Source organism: Amblyomma mixtum, chromosome 1 (genome assembly GCF_055824585.1).
Source record: "Amblyomma mixtum isolate Tamu chromosome 1, ASM5582458v1, whole genome shotgun sequence".
NCBI classification, from domain to species: domain Eukaryota; kingdom Metazoa; phylum Arthropoda; class Arachnida; order Ixodida; family Ixodidae; genus Amblyomma; species Amblyomma mixtum.
This window is the reverse complement of record NC_143012.1, coordinates 218,775,496-218,791,369: the sequence shown is the minus strand read 5'-3', so window position 1 is coordinate 218,791,369 and position 15,874 is coordinate 218,775,496.

The window sequence follows — 15,874 nt, the reverse complement described above, 5'->3', positions numbered from 1 at the left end:
GGGTTTAACGTCCCAAAGCAACTAAGGCTATGAGAGACGCCGTAGTGGAGGGCTCCGGAAATTTCGACCACCTGGGGTTCTTTAACGTGCACTGACATCGCACAGTACACGGGCCTCTAGAATTTCTCCTCCAAAGAAATTCCAGCCGCCGCGGCCGGGATCGCACCCGCGTCTTTCGGGTCAGCAGCCGAGCACCATAACCACTGAGCCACCGCGGCGGCAAGGAACTGAGTGAAAATGCACGGAGCTCATTGGGTCCTATGTATTTTGGTCGCGTTAATATGGGCAGCGATGTGAAACAAACCCCAATGGCTTCTGCCAGATGTTCCGCCCCTTGCATTTTTAGTACAGAACACCGGCGAAAGGCCGTGCGAAAGGGCAAATGCCGTAATAACGGCCTATTTGCATGTGCGTGATTTCATGCATTATTGTGGCAAGGTGTCAGGTCAAAGCTCCTTACTATTTCGAGCATTTTATTTATTTATTTATTCAATAAACCCCTAAAGGCCCTCAATCGAGGGTATTACATAGGGGGGAGCAATGACACACAACGCAAAATAAGAATGAGCAAGCACCAAGGTGCAATACATAAATACAGAAAGCACATGTAGAAAACAAAACAAGAAACAAACAAAAACCTGTAGTATACATTGTAATTTACACGAAAAAAGAACAGATAGTATTTTAGAGGCATAACAACCGCAGGAACAAAACAAAATAATAAAACAGCTGAATGCAGCAAGTGGTACAATCAATTAGTAAAGCTAAACAGACATTTGGGTTAGAAGGTCCTGAAACTTGTTAAATGGCTACGAAAAAAAAAATTTCTCTATGCGCTGCGTTGAAAACAACATTACCACATTCAGCAACTGTCAGTCGAGTGAGTACAGAGTTTTTGAGATGAGAAAAGTCGTAGCAGGAGATACTTTATCACATCAAGAGGCGCCACGGACCAAGGCACCTGATGGACTATACTAGCCGCTTCAAACGAGCTTCGACCTGCACCGCACGATTTTAATGATAATAGCGCTGAGAGTAATACACCTCGAGCTTCTAAGATTGACCGATTGCCACTTCACTGCCTGGCACTATGCACGGAAGTAGTCCTAAAGCTTTTTTTTTTTTTTTTTCAGAATATTCATGTTTGTTTTTCTTCGTGATTCGCTAGTATGTACGACTCGCTTTATGGACACTTTTGCTCGATAACCAGAGTGGCCCCATTAACGACGAAGGCCGCCCCGACTCGAAATCTGTCTTTGGGCTCGTGCTGCTGCTCGCAGCAGTGAACGGCAACCGCAAGGGCCGCAAGTCAGGGTTCTCTACACGTATGCGGCTATACATTTTACAGTACTCCTGTTGTCTCCAGAGACGCTTGATTAGACATTTGCATAATTGTCGTCAGCCGAGTGGAGTTCACTGCAGGGCAGAAACATCTGTAAAACATCAGAAATCAAACTGTCGCCACCTAACAAAAAAATTCGATGTATAAATATATGGGACGCGTCGTTGAATGCCATATTTGCTTCCATACCGGCGAGTTCGTGAGGGCTTGTTGGTGCATACTTAACCGTGTTATGATGGGGAGGAACTCAAAGTTGCGCGAATTAGTTGCGGAAACAATAATCTCTCATAAATTGCTCGAAAGGATCACCACATAGGTTCTTGTCTGTAGTTCCTGTCTCATAAGTGCTTGGTATGTTGCGCTGCCTTCGGTCCCTGCCTAAGCACACTCAGCGATACCCAACAACTTATACGGATGGCTAGGCTGTTGCGCTTAATCCTGCGCAAAGTTATCTAACCCCTTTCTTTCCCCCCCCCCCCCCCCCCGGCCTCGTTCTTTTCTTTTTTTTTTTGCTAATGCGATGAGTTTCGCTCGTCGTCTTTCCTAGTACAGACGAGCTCCATCTTTTCTTTTTTTCGCGCTCCTCGTCTCTCGCAGACAGCTCGCCCCTTGTCACTCGTGGAAAAGGCATATTTCACCCCGGAGCGGTGATTTACGATCCCGGAGTGCGCGCATCAGGTTCGGCAAAGTCGCCTACAAGCCGGCTGCAGCGGGTCGCAGTCATGAGACGAGGACCTCGGCCGGAAGAGTCGCGCGCGCACCCACATGAGGGCGTCGCTCGTGCGACACGACGTCGTAAAAGGGCAGCACGGCGAGGCATAAAAGTGGACGCGTCCACCGAGTGAAGCGTTTATTTCCTACGCCTTCTTATCTTTATCCTTTTTTTTCTTATCCGTTCGGGCTCGTGCTTACACTTTCTTATGAGCGTTTTTCTTGACGACTTGCACCTAGTAAAACGGTGGTGTGGAAGGAAAGAAAAAGAAAACGCATTTTAGAAACCGACGTTTTTGCCTCCCTTCGCGGGCACGAAGTTTCACGGGCAGAGTGTGAGAGAGAAAGTTTATTAGGAGAAAGGGGAAGGGTATGAAAAGGATAGGTAGAGTGCAGAGGGAAGGTGACGATGTCATATAATACAATGAGTTGCATGCAGTGTCACGGGCGATGCACATGTGCACACTCTTAACATAATGGAGTAAAAAGAGACTAAGCTGACCTCTAGAGCACTCCTTTTTATAAAAGGAGTGCACGATCTCCTTTTTATAAAAGAGATCGTGTTTAGAGTGCATGCACACACCTGCTTGCGCTTGCGGCTCGTGCAGAATCAAAAGCGTATAGCATACGAGAACATGCAAACATATGCACACATATCCCAGCATACACAGGTGAGCATATGTCTCTCTTTCATTGTTGTTGACGCCTACGGCCACACCCGCACATCAGGTAAACATTCTTTAGAGGCGGGCGTCAATGTCTGTCTTAAATAGAAACTGTAGAACAGCCTTCTCCGCACACAAGCATTGAGTGATTTTCGCCAAGATGCCGAGGAGAGTCCTCACGGAAAACAGGGTGGAAGCCCAGTCGTCGGACAACAGCTTCTAGTGCCCTCCTCACACTAGCGTAATAGCCTCCTGGGCATTGCAGGGCAAATAGTTCGGGCTGTAATTCTAACTCCAGTACTGGGGAGGAATTCAGAGACAGAAATTCGCGGATGCTGCAGGTTGAGCAGTGTATACAGTGTACATATGTAAGGTTACTCGGAATAGAGAGAGAGAATGTGAATGTGTGCGTGCCGTTTAACCGCGGGAAAACGGGTAATTTCATAGTGGTGTGCTTACAGAAGTTGCTCACCGAATAATTTCAAAAAATTTGTTACATTGCATCACATCATAGTGTAGCTAATATAGTTCTCTTTTTAATCATATAATAAAGAAAAAAAAAGAGGATATGTATTGCTTACGAAGAAATTATCATTTAATTGGCTAAATTTCAGAGCTTGCGCTAAAATTAAAAAAGAAAGTATTAAATATATTCTGTCAGGAATTAGGAGAGTAACAACTGTAGTGTACGTTTTATGCGTTACAGTGTTAGAAAGCTGAGTTCAGAGTTACAGAAGTCTTCATGATAAACATTCTAACCAGTAAAAGAAAATTAAAATTATTGCTCGCGCCATGCGCTTTGGGTTGCTCCGCAGTGCAGTTCGAACCCCAAGTTGTCTTGGAGGAAACTCGATCCGACACGCTGTTAGCGGCAGTGAATCGTGCAGAACATGCCCCGTACTTTCAGAGAAGCTCGGAAAGCAGCGACTCCCCTCAGCAACGGCGGGAAGGAAAGTTACATGCGGGCACCTGTCGATAGTCCTGGCTGGGCGAAGCAGTCATCTCTGTCCGAAGTACAACCAACGTAATGGATCCCGTTGTCTTTTCACTCAAAGGTGTCGCTTTCACTACAAAGTCAAGTGTCGATGCTGCGGAATCGCAAGAACACCGCCTTCGTTGAGTATATATCACGTCGCGAGACGAGGACGCTACCTTGGACTGCATGCCACCGGGTTCCTCCATACAAGTTGACAAGTTTTGCAGGAAGTTTGAATAATACTCCCTCATACGGCTGACAAAAAGCCGAATCCGAAACTGAAGCACAGTAATTTTACAACACACTGGATGGTGTTACTTGTCCAGAAGCAGCCCGAGTCGCGTAAAATGGGCCATTTCGTGCCGTACTTCAAATTGAACGATTTGAATAGGCGCGGTAAGGAAAAGTTAGGGACCAGTGTTTCTGGAGAACAGGTGGAGTTGCAGAGAAAGGTGCAACACAACGAAGAGGCCCAATTCCGCCCCAATCTCGATTTCGCTTCTTATATACTCCTGCGGAACCAACAAGAAAACGTACATAGGCAACCTTGCAGCCAAATTTCCTTATTATTGTCGCGGCAAAGAAAACCAGCGTAAGAAATCAATCTTTAAGCAACTAGCAAAGTATGCGCGCATCTGAGAAGAGTGAAGGTTCGCTGCTGTTGGTTGCGCATTGAGACACTTTTTTAGCTCAGAAAACTGGACGCAAATATGAGAAACGTGTGTGCTAAGAATGGGGGACAACTCTCAACAGCCATGGCGGCTGCATATGGGTGGAGGTGATCGAAGTGCAAACATTCCCTAAGCACTGAGGTTCCAAGCACGCTGAAGAACTCGCACGGTGTTCAAAACTAATCCGGATTCCTCCTGCGACATACCTTGCTTTGGCCTGTAAAGATTAAAGATAACATTTATTTCTATTTCAGTATCCTGTATTTGAACATGTGTATATTGCCGCCCTACACCTATCCTTTCTTCTATAGCTCCACCCTTTCTTTCCTTCTCCCTGTCCTTTTATTCCCGCTATAGCCGCAGCTCAGGTGCTTCAGGATTACAAGGCAGATGCCGCGGCTAGCAACATCTGTACCGTCCGTTTTTAGTGTTATTATTTTTTTTATTTTTATTGCCAGTAAATAGCCACTAACAACAACCACAAAACAACAATGCGCCTACTCGATTTCATATTTTCTTTTACTACACCGGAGCCAACGAGAAAACGTATACAGGTGAACTTGCAGCAGCGTTTCTTCACTGCTGTCGTGGAAGGTCAAACCAACGTAATTAAGAAAGCCATTTTTGAGGAAGCAGCAAAGTATTAACACAATCCATCCATTTGAAGAAAGCGAACCAGGGCGTGTGTCGAGAATGTGTTAGCGCTCTGGCACCGGCCGTCTTCAAAGGACTGTCAAGTCACAGTTTCCAATGACACAGTACACATTACGTCTTCTTCACTGTGTGGCTGCTCGAAAGAATTGTTTGGTGGACAGGTCTTCCAAGCGGCCACACAGTGAAGCCGAAGGTGCGGATACATGGAACATCAAACAGATCTTATTCACTCAGTCTAAAAAAAAAGGAAACATACATATTTGCAATTCGCTTCCGACTACGCGCATCGTGCACGAATTCGAGCACATCCATTTGCTACGCTAAAAAAAAAAAAAACGGCTAACAGACGCTAAGCGCTTTGCGTTGTGTCATATATTCGCGCCCACTCCGCGCACACATGGTTTCTGCAACGCTAATGCGTCATATCTGCCGGCTGCACGCACAGTGTTATTTTCCAGCGCCCAATAGCTCGCCCAACGGCGGATCGCGCTGATGGCATTCCACGTAACCGCGGTGGCGTGACGCTGAATAAGGTGCGCACGGTCTCTGGTATGCGACACGCAAACACGGGGGCGTATACCACGCGCAGTTCAAGTTAAGCTTGAGAGAGAAAGAGAGAAAGGGGGATGCCGTTCAGACTGAAATCCATCTAACAACACCCTCCCCGCCCTTGCTTCTGGATGTCCACCCCGCTGTTGATGCAGCAGAGCCGGTGGCAGCGCCCCCTTGAATGAGAACTTCTGAAGACTGGCCCTTGTGCATGTAAGGTATAAGGACGAGCGAAAAGGTGACCCTGGTGCATTTGTGGAGACCATTAGTCGGCCGCAGACTATATATACACTGCAAGCGCGCAGAGCTTGGGCTTTGAAGACCGCTTGACCGATGCCCGCCCATCGTCCCTTGTCCCCTCTGATATTGTGGGCACAGTCGAGGCCGCTTAGTGTAGATGGCTATATTATCACCGCGTTTTTAGGCCTTTCTCATTAAACGGACGGAGGCTGATTGCTTTGTTCCATAGCTGCTAACGGCCGTGCATACTCAAAATTTGGTTATAGCGTTGCTGTGTGAACATTAGTAAGTGTGTCCGCCATTGTTTGACAGATACGCAGAGGATAACAGGCATGTTCATTTTTGGGCAAAAGCTGCCGGGATGGTAAAGGGATATAGGAAGTGAGTACTTGCCACGTGTGTATATTCGTAAGCAAATGTCTCCCTATAATATATATTCGTACGATGCTTTCTGGACTCGATGCACACCGGCAACAGAAGTGAATTACGTGAACTCGTTGTATTATGCGCAGTTCACAGAACAGAAGAGTATACTTAATAATATCTGCCGCGAACGATGCGCCGAAATACCGCTTGCCTCACATTATATTTATAATATACGCATCCACCGCAAAACGAGCGGCATATAAAAAAATGACAGCAAGGCGCTGAACAGTCAGGCGCTGAGCCTGAGACGCTGGTCAGTTGCCTGCACTTATCAGCGTTTTAATGCGGACTTGGCGACGTGCAGAGGTCGTGGGTTCGATCGCCAGCAGTGCCTGTTTTTATCTTCTGTTTTTTCGCCCAAAAGGAACAAAAAAAGAACGCCTGCATTTGAACGAAAACCTGGCCTCGTTTGGTAATTATTTCATCGTACTGGTCAATGTCGTTATTTCCTTTCTCCTTCATTGGATAAAAAAAAATGTTGCTAAAAAAATTTCTTCGCCACATTAATCCCTAATAGCCATTGGTTCTATTACTAGGGCTGTTGCCTTGTTTGGCGCACAGCTCCCGTGTATAGGAAGGCTGAATCTAGTATGCGCCCAGTGCAGTAAGAGCCTAGAGAGCTCCTCTGTGCATTGTGCAGCATCTTTTCGCTCCGCCAGGGAGTCACATTACGCGGTGTGTCCACTGTGCGCACAGTTCGGCGACCACGGTAAGCGGCAGTATGCGGCGCCAGTGCCAGCACCGATGACCGTCTCCTCCCGGGTCGTTAGGAAGCCGCCCAGCAGAGCCGTTTCCCACGCCGCGCCTCGTTGACTTTAGCAGGTGACCACAACTTGGGCCCCCCTCTTCAATGAGAGCAGCTTCCGCGGTACGCACTGCGTGCTACGCCTGCCTCGTTTGAAGCCAACGTCGTTGCTGCCGCACAGACCCGTCCTGCTGTGATGGGTGCAAGAACTGCGAACTTGCTGCGCTCCGGGATAAAGCGAGAAAACTCTCATAAGTGTCTCAAGGCGCACATTTTCCCCAGTATTTAGCAGTGCTCAGTTTGGCGACCTCTTGCCTGCGAGGGAAATTCCACGCAGCGTCTCTTGTGTTGTCAAAACGGACCGCGGCAACGTCGCGCCGACTCTCTGGTTCGCGAATGACGCGAGTTTCATAGGGAACCATTCCTAGGCTTCTTGTGACATTTATATTTACTTCTGCATCGAACTTGAAAATGAATTAAACGGATAATGCGTCTTGAGGGAAACAAGCAGAAAGAAGGAAATAGTATATTTATCGCTCATACCTGACGAGTGACAACGTGCTGGTAAACTGTTCCATTTCAGCCATGTCCGGAACAAGAAAAAGACTGCTGTGTGCGAGTCAGTGTCATGTGCGAGTGTGTAATTGCGCTCGGGACTGATGTATGGTGCTTCAGTGCGTCCGCTCACCGAGCCCGCTCACCCTATAGATTGCTGCAGGTGGCTTCCGTTGACTGTTGATCACCGTCATGCCCGGTGAGACGGCTTTACTGGCATAACTATTTCATATTGTTTCCACACACTAGCGCACTGCCCTTCCCTGTAACCCACTCATCTCCTACTCTTGTTGCCGCTTGTCTACCACCATGTTCTTCAACAGTACGCGTAACAGGCGCTGCTGGATTACACTTCTAAGGTGGCCATGAATAGCGCATGGGGGACAGGACTTCTTGGATAGCTTTAGTCGAGGGCGTCAGCGCACGAAAGCTTAATTATGGCAATGATGGTGTTGATGATGCATATGATGATTTCTGTGATGGCCTCCAAGCTGCAACAGCATCACAGGAACCCGAAATCTCTGCCAGGAACAGAACTACTCGGGCGACCATAACCTGTACACACTGAAGATGTGTACAGCTGGAGAGTTGAAATCTGGGTTAGTTGGCACATACTTATGACCAGCCAAAAAGACGGGGACAAAGGAGAGACGAGGCACACACAACGACTGGACTAACAACTGTTGCTTTAGAGCCACGAGGTAAAAACCACCACTGATAGGTGTTGTAGATGCGATCCCCGTAAACGAGTCACTGTTTGACCCGCGGATGCAAACAGTTTCTCCGCCGCAGCTCATACGCTACGCCTTGCAGCCACTCCTCGATTTACAATAACGATATGCCATCAACGCGCACGTTTACATGGAAGAGAGTATGTAGCAAAGCAATTAAATGTTTCGTGTGTACATCGCTTCAATTGCTGAGCCTCAGAAGGATGCTTGGCAGAGATCGCTCAAGGCTGCTCCGCTCCAAGTAAACGAAGACGCAAAACTGTTTGCGTAACCCATGCATAGCTTGCGGCATACCCAAGGAGACACGAGCTGCAAGCAAAGAAAGTTCTCTTGTCGTGGGCGCAGACAAAGCCCTAAGAACTAAAAAAAAAAGCCAGCATATTGGTGGTATTGTGGATGCGACGAGGCCTACGTAAGCTGATCAAAAAAGTCAGTGCATAGGATGTGCAGCCTTGGTCAAAAGTCTTCGGGCCAACGTGGTTTGCTTTAGAACCCTATAGTGGAGCCCCCTTACGGCGCCCATAAAGACCGAACAAAGTTATTTTGAGGGCGAGGAGGGCTGTTCAGGAGGGCCAAATATACACGGCTGAGGAACAAACCATGCGACGTGGTCTTTTTTTTTTATATGGGGTTTTAACGTCCCAAAGCGACTGAGGCTATGAGAGACGCCGTAGTGGAGGGCTCCGGAAATTTCGACCACCTGGGGTTCTTTAACGTGCACTGACATGGCACAGTACACGGGCCTCTAGAATTTCTCCTCCAAAGAAATTCTAGCCGCCGCGGCCGGGATCGAACCCGCGTCTTTTGGGTCAGCAGCCGAGCACCATAACCGCTTAGCTACCGCGGCGGCGGTGAAGTCTTTTTACCAGCAGTGTACAATACGCGTAAGCCACCGATACAAATAATTAGTGGACGGTTGTCGCGCTCTTTACGCGGACGTGCACGCACCGTATGGAGCCGCGGTTAAGCGCAGCTCAGCTAGCTCTACAACCAACGCAGGGGACAGAAACGACTCCCAAAACCGAAGTTCGTCCCATACTCAGCAGTAAACTCACAAAGCCACCATGTCACGCGTCTCTTCGCTTCCCGTAGCACATGCTAAACGAGCATTTGTTCCGCGGCTTTCCCTGGCGCTGAAAGCTAGACCGCACTAGAGTTCCTGTATATGCTACCATACAGGAACTCTAGACCGCACACGTGGTACACGTGTAAACATATGCGCGAAGAAGAAGGAAGCAACATACGCGCACCTACATACCGTGTTTATGAGCATTAGCCGCCACTTTTATTTCTTCCGGGTACATACGTACCGATTGCGCTACACGGCGAGAAAGACGACGGCGAACATTACCGCAGAACACAGAAGAAAAAGCGAAGGAACCGTGGGCGTACGAAAAGAAATATTGCCATCGATCGTCCGTGCGTGTGCTATAGAGTCCTCTAAGCAGAGACGGAGTGAGAGAGAAACAGCGGCACGGCATTTTTTTTACCGACACAAGCGGCAGTCACGAGCTTGTTTACGTAGAGCGCCCGGCTGCAAACAAACGAAGCATCCGGGACTACAGCGCTCCTGCGTCCGAAGCGGAGCTAGCGGTATTTTTTGCGCAACTCGCAGCCAAGTACGAGCAGCAACGGGCGCTCCGCAAGGCCTTTCTTGGGGAACAATATACGCAAAGGTAAAGAAAAAAAAAAGGAAGGGCTCTTGGGCCGCAGGTTTCGTGGGTCTCGGCGCGGCCGCTAGGCGATGAGTGAGAAGCGTAAACGGCGGCCCCTAGGGGTGGAGCGCAGCAACAAGATGGCGGCCGACTCCGATGGGGCGGGACTCCGGCTCGAGACGCTTTGTTGGTTTACGAATCAGCGCGGTGCTGACAAGCTAATCAGCCGCGAAGGACGTTGTTTGATCGGGAACCGGAATGTGAGTCCGAAATAGAAGCTCGCTAGGCTACGTAGCGCATCCGAGGATGCGTCGGTGCGCCGGGGCGTTCTGCATAAATTTTGCTCTTTTAGGCCGGTGCGTGCGTGCGTTGGTGCAAACGCCATGTCTTGGCGCTCCCGGAAACAATCTGGCCCTATAATTAGATCGTAAACTGACGCACGCATCGCAACGACCGTCGTCATGTGTTCGCTGTATACCGAATGCGTTGAGTGTCTCGGTGGTCAATGCCCTCTAAATGTTGCGCATTTGCTGCGCTGAAGACAAACTTGCTGCATTAACAAAGGTTTTTGGTGACGGCGACCTCTTTCGGCTTGAATCCGAATACGTGCGACGAAGAGAAACAGAAAGTTCATCGAAAGGGCTGGCTGTTTACGTTCTATCGTTCATCGTTCTATCGTTCAACGGGATGGTGACGGGCAGTTCTTCGTGCCCGGTAGTTGAGCAGCGACCTGAGGCTCGTAGTGGAGTTTCTTTAACGCACCTATGGACTCTGAGAAGAGTAAAGCTAATTGCTGTATTGTTGACTGCCGCAGTACTTATCGGAATTTGCCAGGGACCAAGTTTTACGCTTTCTGACGACGCGTAATTGGAAGCAGCAACGGCAAAACGTTGGACTCAACTCGTTCGTATACTCAGAAGTAAGCTATTGTTATATTGCTTTTGTATAAATATTTTCAACACATTTCTTGCTATATTGAAAGAACTGCAAAAGGCTGCGTTCTTGTTACATCTGCTCTTTGGAGTGATACAGTATAATGAATCAGAATAACACCCACTTGTTTCGTTAGCCACGTATAGTTTGTCATCGGCCTGTGGCTGTCGACGCCGCTGCTCCACTCTCATCTTCTGTCACTGCATGGTTCCCTCACGTCGTAGACGTGGCCGAATTCAAAAAGCTTAATACTTTTATTCAAATTTCCATCTCGAAAGAAACTTGCCAGGGCATTGACCGGCCAAAATCCTACTGCGTCTACAAACAGAGGAGGCTCTCGCGACGCCGGATACGGGGTATCGTCTCCGGCCGGAGGTATCGTCTGCGCCAACGCCTGCAATGATGCGCGGTTTGATTTCGTTCTGTTATCACGTGTTTGAGAACTGCGTTTCATGTAGAACTACCTAGACTGTGTAGTTTAAACGGTATAGCACTTGGCAGCATGTAAGACTCCATGAGAAGCTTGTGCAATTCGTAGAACCGCCAGCTGATAAAGCGCTTGTTAGGGGCACGGCTGACTTCACAACATACATTTATGGTGGCATTTTTAAAAGATAGCTTCGAAATGATCTTGCACACTTTGTCGCAGTCCTCTACAACAATCTTATGACGACACTGATGTAATCACAAATGGTGTTCACGTGTGTTTAGAAGGCCCTTTAATTTTTCCACCTTCGTGCCATTTTGTAGCCTCTGGCACCAGCGCTGCGCTCTAAACATCACAGGAGTTCGTATACCTCGCGCTGCGTGCCATGGTTGATGTCAGTGCTATGTATATTTTAGAGCCGGTCACCCGCAGTTCTCACGATAAGATTAGCGTCATGAGCTGTGTTATGTGCATAGGGGTAGAGGGACAGAGTAGTTTGAGACCCTAGATTGGGTCTCTCCCGCACCACTGATGTATCGCGGGTTGGGGTAGAGGGATCAGTAACACATCCCCGATATTCAAGCTTGAACTCTATATAAGGAAGCGATGACAGGCTGCGTTAAGCAGAACCATAATGAACAACTCGCCGGCCTGCGTTGCGCGTTCCCTAATGCCAAAATCCATCCCACATAGCTGCAGCTCATAGAGGATGGAAAGCAAGTGATTAAGCGATCCGCATTTTTTTTCTTTTCTTTGGGTGAGGGGGAGGAAGGAAGGAGAGAGAGAGGGGGGAGGCGGCTCCATCACAGCTGCAGCATACCGGAACGCGTCGCTAATGCGGCGAAACCTCCGCAGGCACGACCCGCGCGCGCCGCGGCCGAGGTTATTAGTCAAGCAGCGTGTTCCCTCTAACAGAGCACGTGCGTGTTGACTGGAATTCGGTAACAACGGTCAGCTTCTATTCCGCGGTGCCCGATTATCGTGCCTCGCTCTTTTTACTCGGTTCCGCCCACAGTTTTTGCGCGTCGCTTATGTCCCACGTTTCTTTCTTTCTCTCTCTCTGTGCCTTTTGATAGTTTGATTTTCTTTCTTCTTTTCTTTCTTTGACCGCAACTGTGCTGGCGTTACGGGAAGGAAGAGGCATGGCATAAATCAGCACGCGACAGCGCCCCAGTATCGTGTTTCCAATGAGCGGTGACGCTCGCTGGAGCGGAGTGGGAAATTGCGACTCAAAGGGCCCCATTGTCCATTGCGGTACCCGAGCGGCATCCCCGCGGGTCGCGAACACTTTCGACGCCGCTCTACTGGAGCGGAGGTGCGGCTCTTTCAACATTATTCTAAGGATGTGCGCAAAGAAGTCGCAGCCAGTACGGTTGTCTTTATTTATAATATTAGGCTGATTCGACCGTTCTAAAAGGGTGGATGCTATGAGGCTGGCCGTCGCTGATGGCTGATTATGCGGCTCCGTGTAAATAGGCTGTTAAATGGCATCACTTCTTGCGCTGGATGCTCACGCCTTTCCGGCTCGCCGCGGTGGCTCAGTGGCTTTGGCGTTCGGCTACTGATCAAGTCCTGCTTTCTTGGACAAAAATTTTTGATACTGAAATAATGAAAGGTATGGTTATGGAAATATTGAAGATAATGGCCCATTATTCCGACATGTAGTGAAATCTTTATTTTAAAGTTCCAACGATCGAATCGAGCAGTTAAGACTGCCGTAGAAAATCAATGGGGAAAGCTTTTAGCAATTGCAAATCCAATAGTAGAAAAAAAACAAACAAGACTGCCGTCGGGTGATCTGCGGATATATTGACTGTTATTGTGAAATCTGACATTATAAGAAAAAAATTGCGTTCACAAACGGTTTCCCGTTTAAAAAATGATTTTGTCCAGAATTGCTGGGTATGTCAGGGCCGCGGAATTGAATCCCGGCCGCGGCGGCCGAATTTAGATGCATACAGGCAAAACACAAAAGGCCCCGTGCGCCGTGCGATGCAAGCGCATATGTTAAAAGAACCCCAGATACTCGAAATTAGTCCGGAGCCCTCCACTACGCGGCGCTATTCAAAGCCCATATGCCGCTTCGGTATGGTAAACGTCACATACCACACTACATTTGTACGCGTGGGAGTTTATACGTGTGCTCTGACCACCTGCCTCAGAACATAGATCCGCCGACTGCCTCGCCGTTGACGCCTCGGGTTCAGTCAGCACCAGCACGACAGCAGTGAGTCGGAATGATCGTCTTCAAGCAGTGATGTTTCATACGGGCAATTTTTCGTCTTTCATGGAATTTGATGGCAAAAATTTGGTGAAAACGGAACCTTTACAGAGTTTAAGGGAATCTGAAGAACCGAAATTGTCTTACTTTATTCAAATTGACGCAGTTTTCAAGTTGTTTCAGGGAAAAAGGGCCTGAAATAGGGAATTTTAGGCTACGTCATCGAACTTGTCGCTGTCTTCAAGTGGGAGCGCGGTGCTTACCTTTACTCTTCACCTGCCTTCGCCTCCAAGAAAAGGGATACCAAGCGTACAAGGCTTTCGCATCGACGCTGTTCATACGCAGCCGAGCCAATACGGCTCTCTCGAAAACGGTGCTCGGTCCACCATTAAGATATAGCACGCGAACGAGCCCTGCGAGTTTGGTTGGGAAGCGCTTTGTCAAATCCTCTTTACAGAGAACACATAGCACACGGGCAGAGGGAGAGTATAGACACCACGGACGCTGGGTGGTGTACTCCTCTGTCCATAGTGTCTACTTTTCCTGTGTACGTGTGTTTTATGTGCGCTGGAATTAAAGATGAGCCACAGTGTTACAAACCACCAGCTAGCATAGCTGTCTACGCTATGTGAAATCCGTAGGACTGCCTCTTTCTCTCTGTGTACTAGCCAGCGTGGTTGCGTGGGCTTCGGTGACCGTGTTGGGGGGGGGGGGGGGGGGGGAGAGAACGAGTGGAGGCAACGGGACGGCAAACGTCGCGCGCGCAAAGGACACTTCCGCGACGAGGAGAGCACGGACACACGAGCGCTTGCGGCACGCTCGCGTGTCGGGTCGCGCGCAGACTCGACACGGGTCGGCAAGTGAGCTCAACGTGCACCCACTGTGCCACCCTGCTTGATGAGCGAGCGCCTTTTTCTCTGCCGCTAATGGGCTGGCCGTGCCGTTGGGCAGTCACATTGCCTCAGTGTATACCGCTGCGAAGGAGAAACACTATTCGCTTTTACTGGGAACCGCGCGTTTCGTATCGTTCGCGACATGTCATTTATACACAAGCGTTAGATATAGTCGGGATTTCCTCTGTTTCACTTACAGAGCTTGCTGTCCGTCTTTGGTTTCTGCAACTCTGCTCTGTCAACACTGACGCAAGAATGAGGACGGATGCACATACGAAAATGTCTGTCGTTGCCCTCGTTTACAGTTATGTTCGTGTAACGATGCAGCATTGCAAACTACCAAATTAGAGGTGCGCACCATGGGAGGAACAAGGCGCAAGAAAAGCAAGACACGGTACCTTGTTTATCCTGCGCTGGACACCGCTTATTATGTTTCTCCAACTAGCCCATAGCCTAATGCGATAGCCCGAGAGCAAGATTAGCAGGCTCCATCGCAAGAACTGTCCAACACAGGCGAAACATCAACACAGTTACTGAACATCGCAACGCTCAGACATAGCAGGATATACGTAACCTGATATACGTAAACACTATTCGCTTTTACTGGGAACCGCGCGTTTCGTATCGTTCGCGACATGTCATTTATACACAAGCGTTAGATATAGTCGGGATTTCCTCTGTTTCACTTACAGAGCTTGCTGTCCGTCTTTGGTTTCTGCAACTCTGCTCTGTCAACACTGACGCAAGAATGAGGACGGATGCACATACGAAAATGTCTGTCGTTGCCCTCGTTTACAGTTATGTTCGTGTAACGATGCAGCATTGCAAACTACCAAATTAGAGGTGCGCACCATGGGAGGAACAAGGCGCAAGAAAAGCAAGACACGGTACCTTGTTTATCCTGCGCTGGACACCGCTTATTATGTTTCTCCAACTAGCCCATAGCCTAATGCGATAGCCCGAGAGCAAGATTAGCAGGCTCCATCGCAAGAACTGTCCAACACAGGCGAAATATCAACACAGTTACTGAACATCGCAACGCTCAGACATAGCAGGATATACGTAACCTCCACCATACCCTTCCCTTAAACGAAACGAAGCCGTCGCATAGCGGCAGCTACAAACTAATTCCTTCCCCTGGCTATATGCCCTTCACCTTTTCCACCCCGCTCAAAATCCCCCTTTTTGTTCCTTATGTGCAGCAAAGCCCAAAGTTTAGCACTGCACCAGCAGTGGTAAACTTTCCTGGCTAGCCCCGTATTATTCCTTTACCCACAACTTCTTCCTAGGAGACTGCGCTTAGGAGCATCAGACGGCTGATCCAGCTGGAAAGCGGTGTGGCGCGAGCCAATCGGGCCGGGAACTAAGGGCTCCACCCTATGAGAGAGATACAGATATAAGATGAAAAGTAAAATATCTTCTCTATATCTCTCTCTACCGTGGTGAACCAATAAAGACTTTTCATGCCAGTCTGTTCACT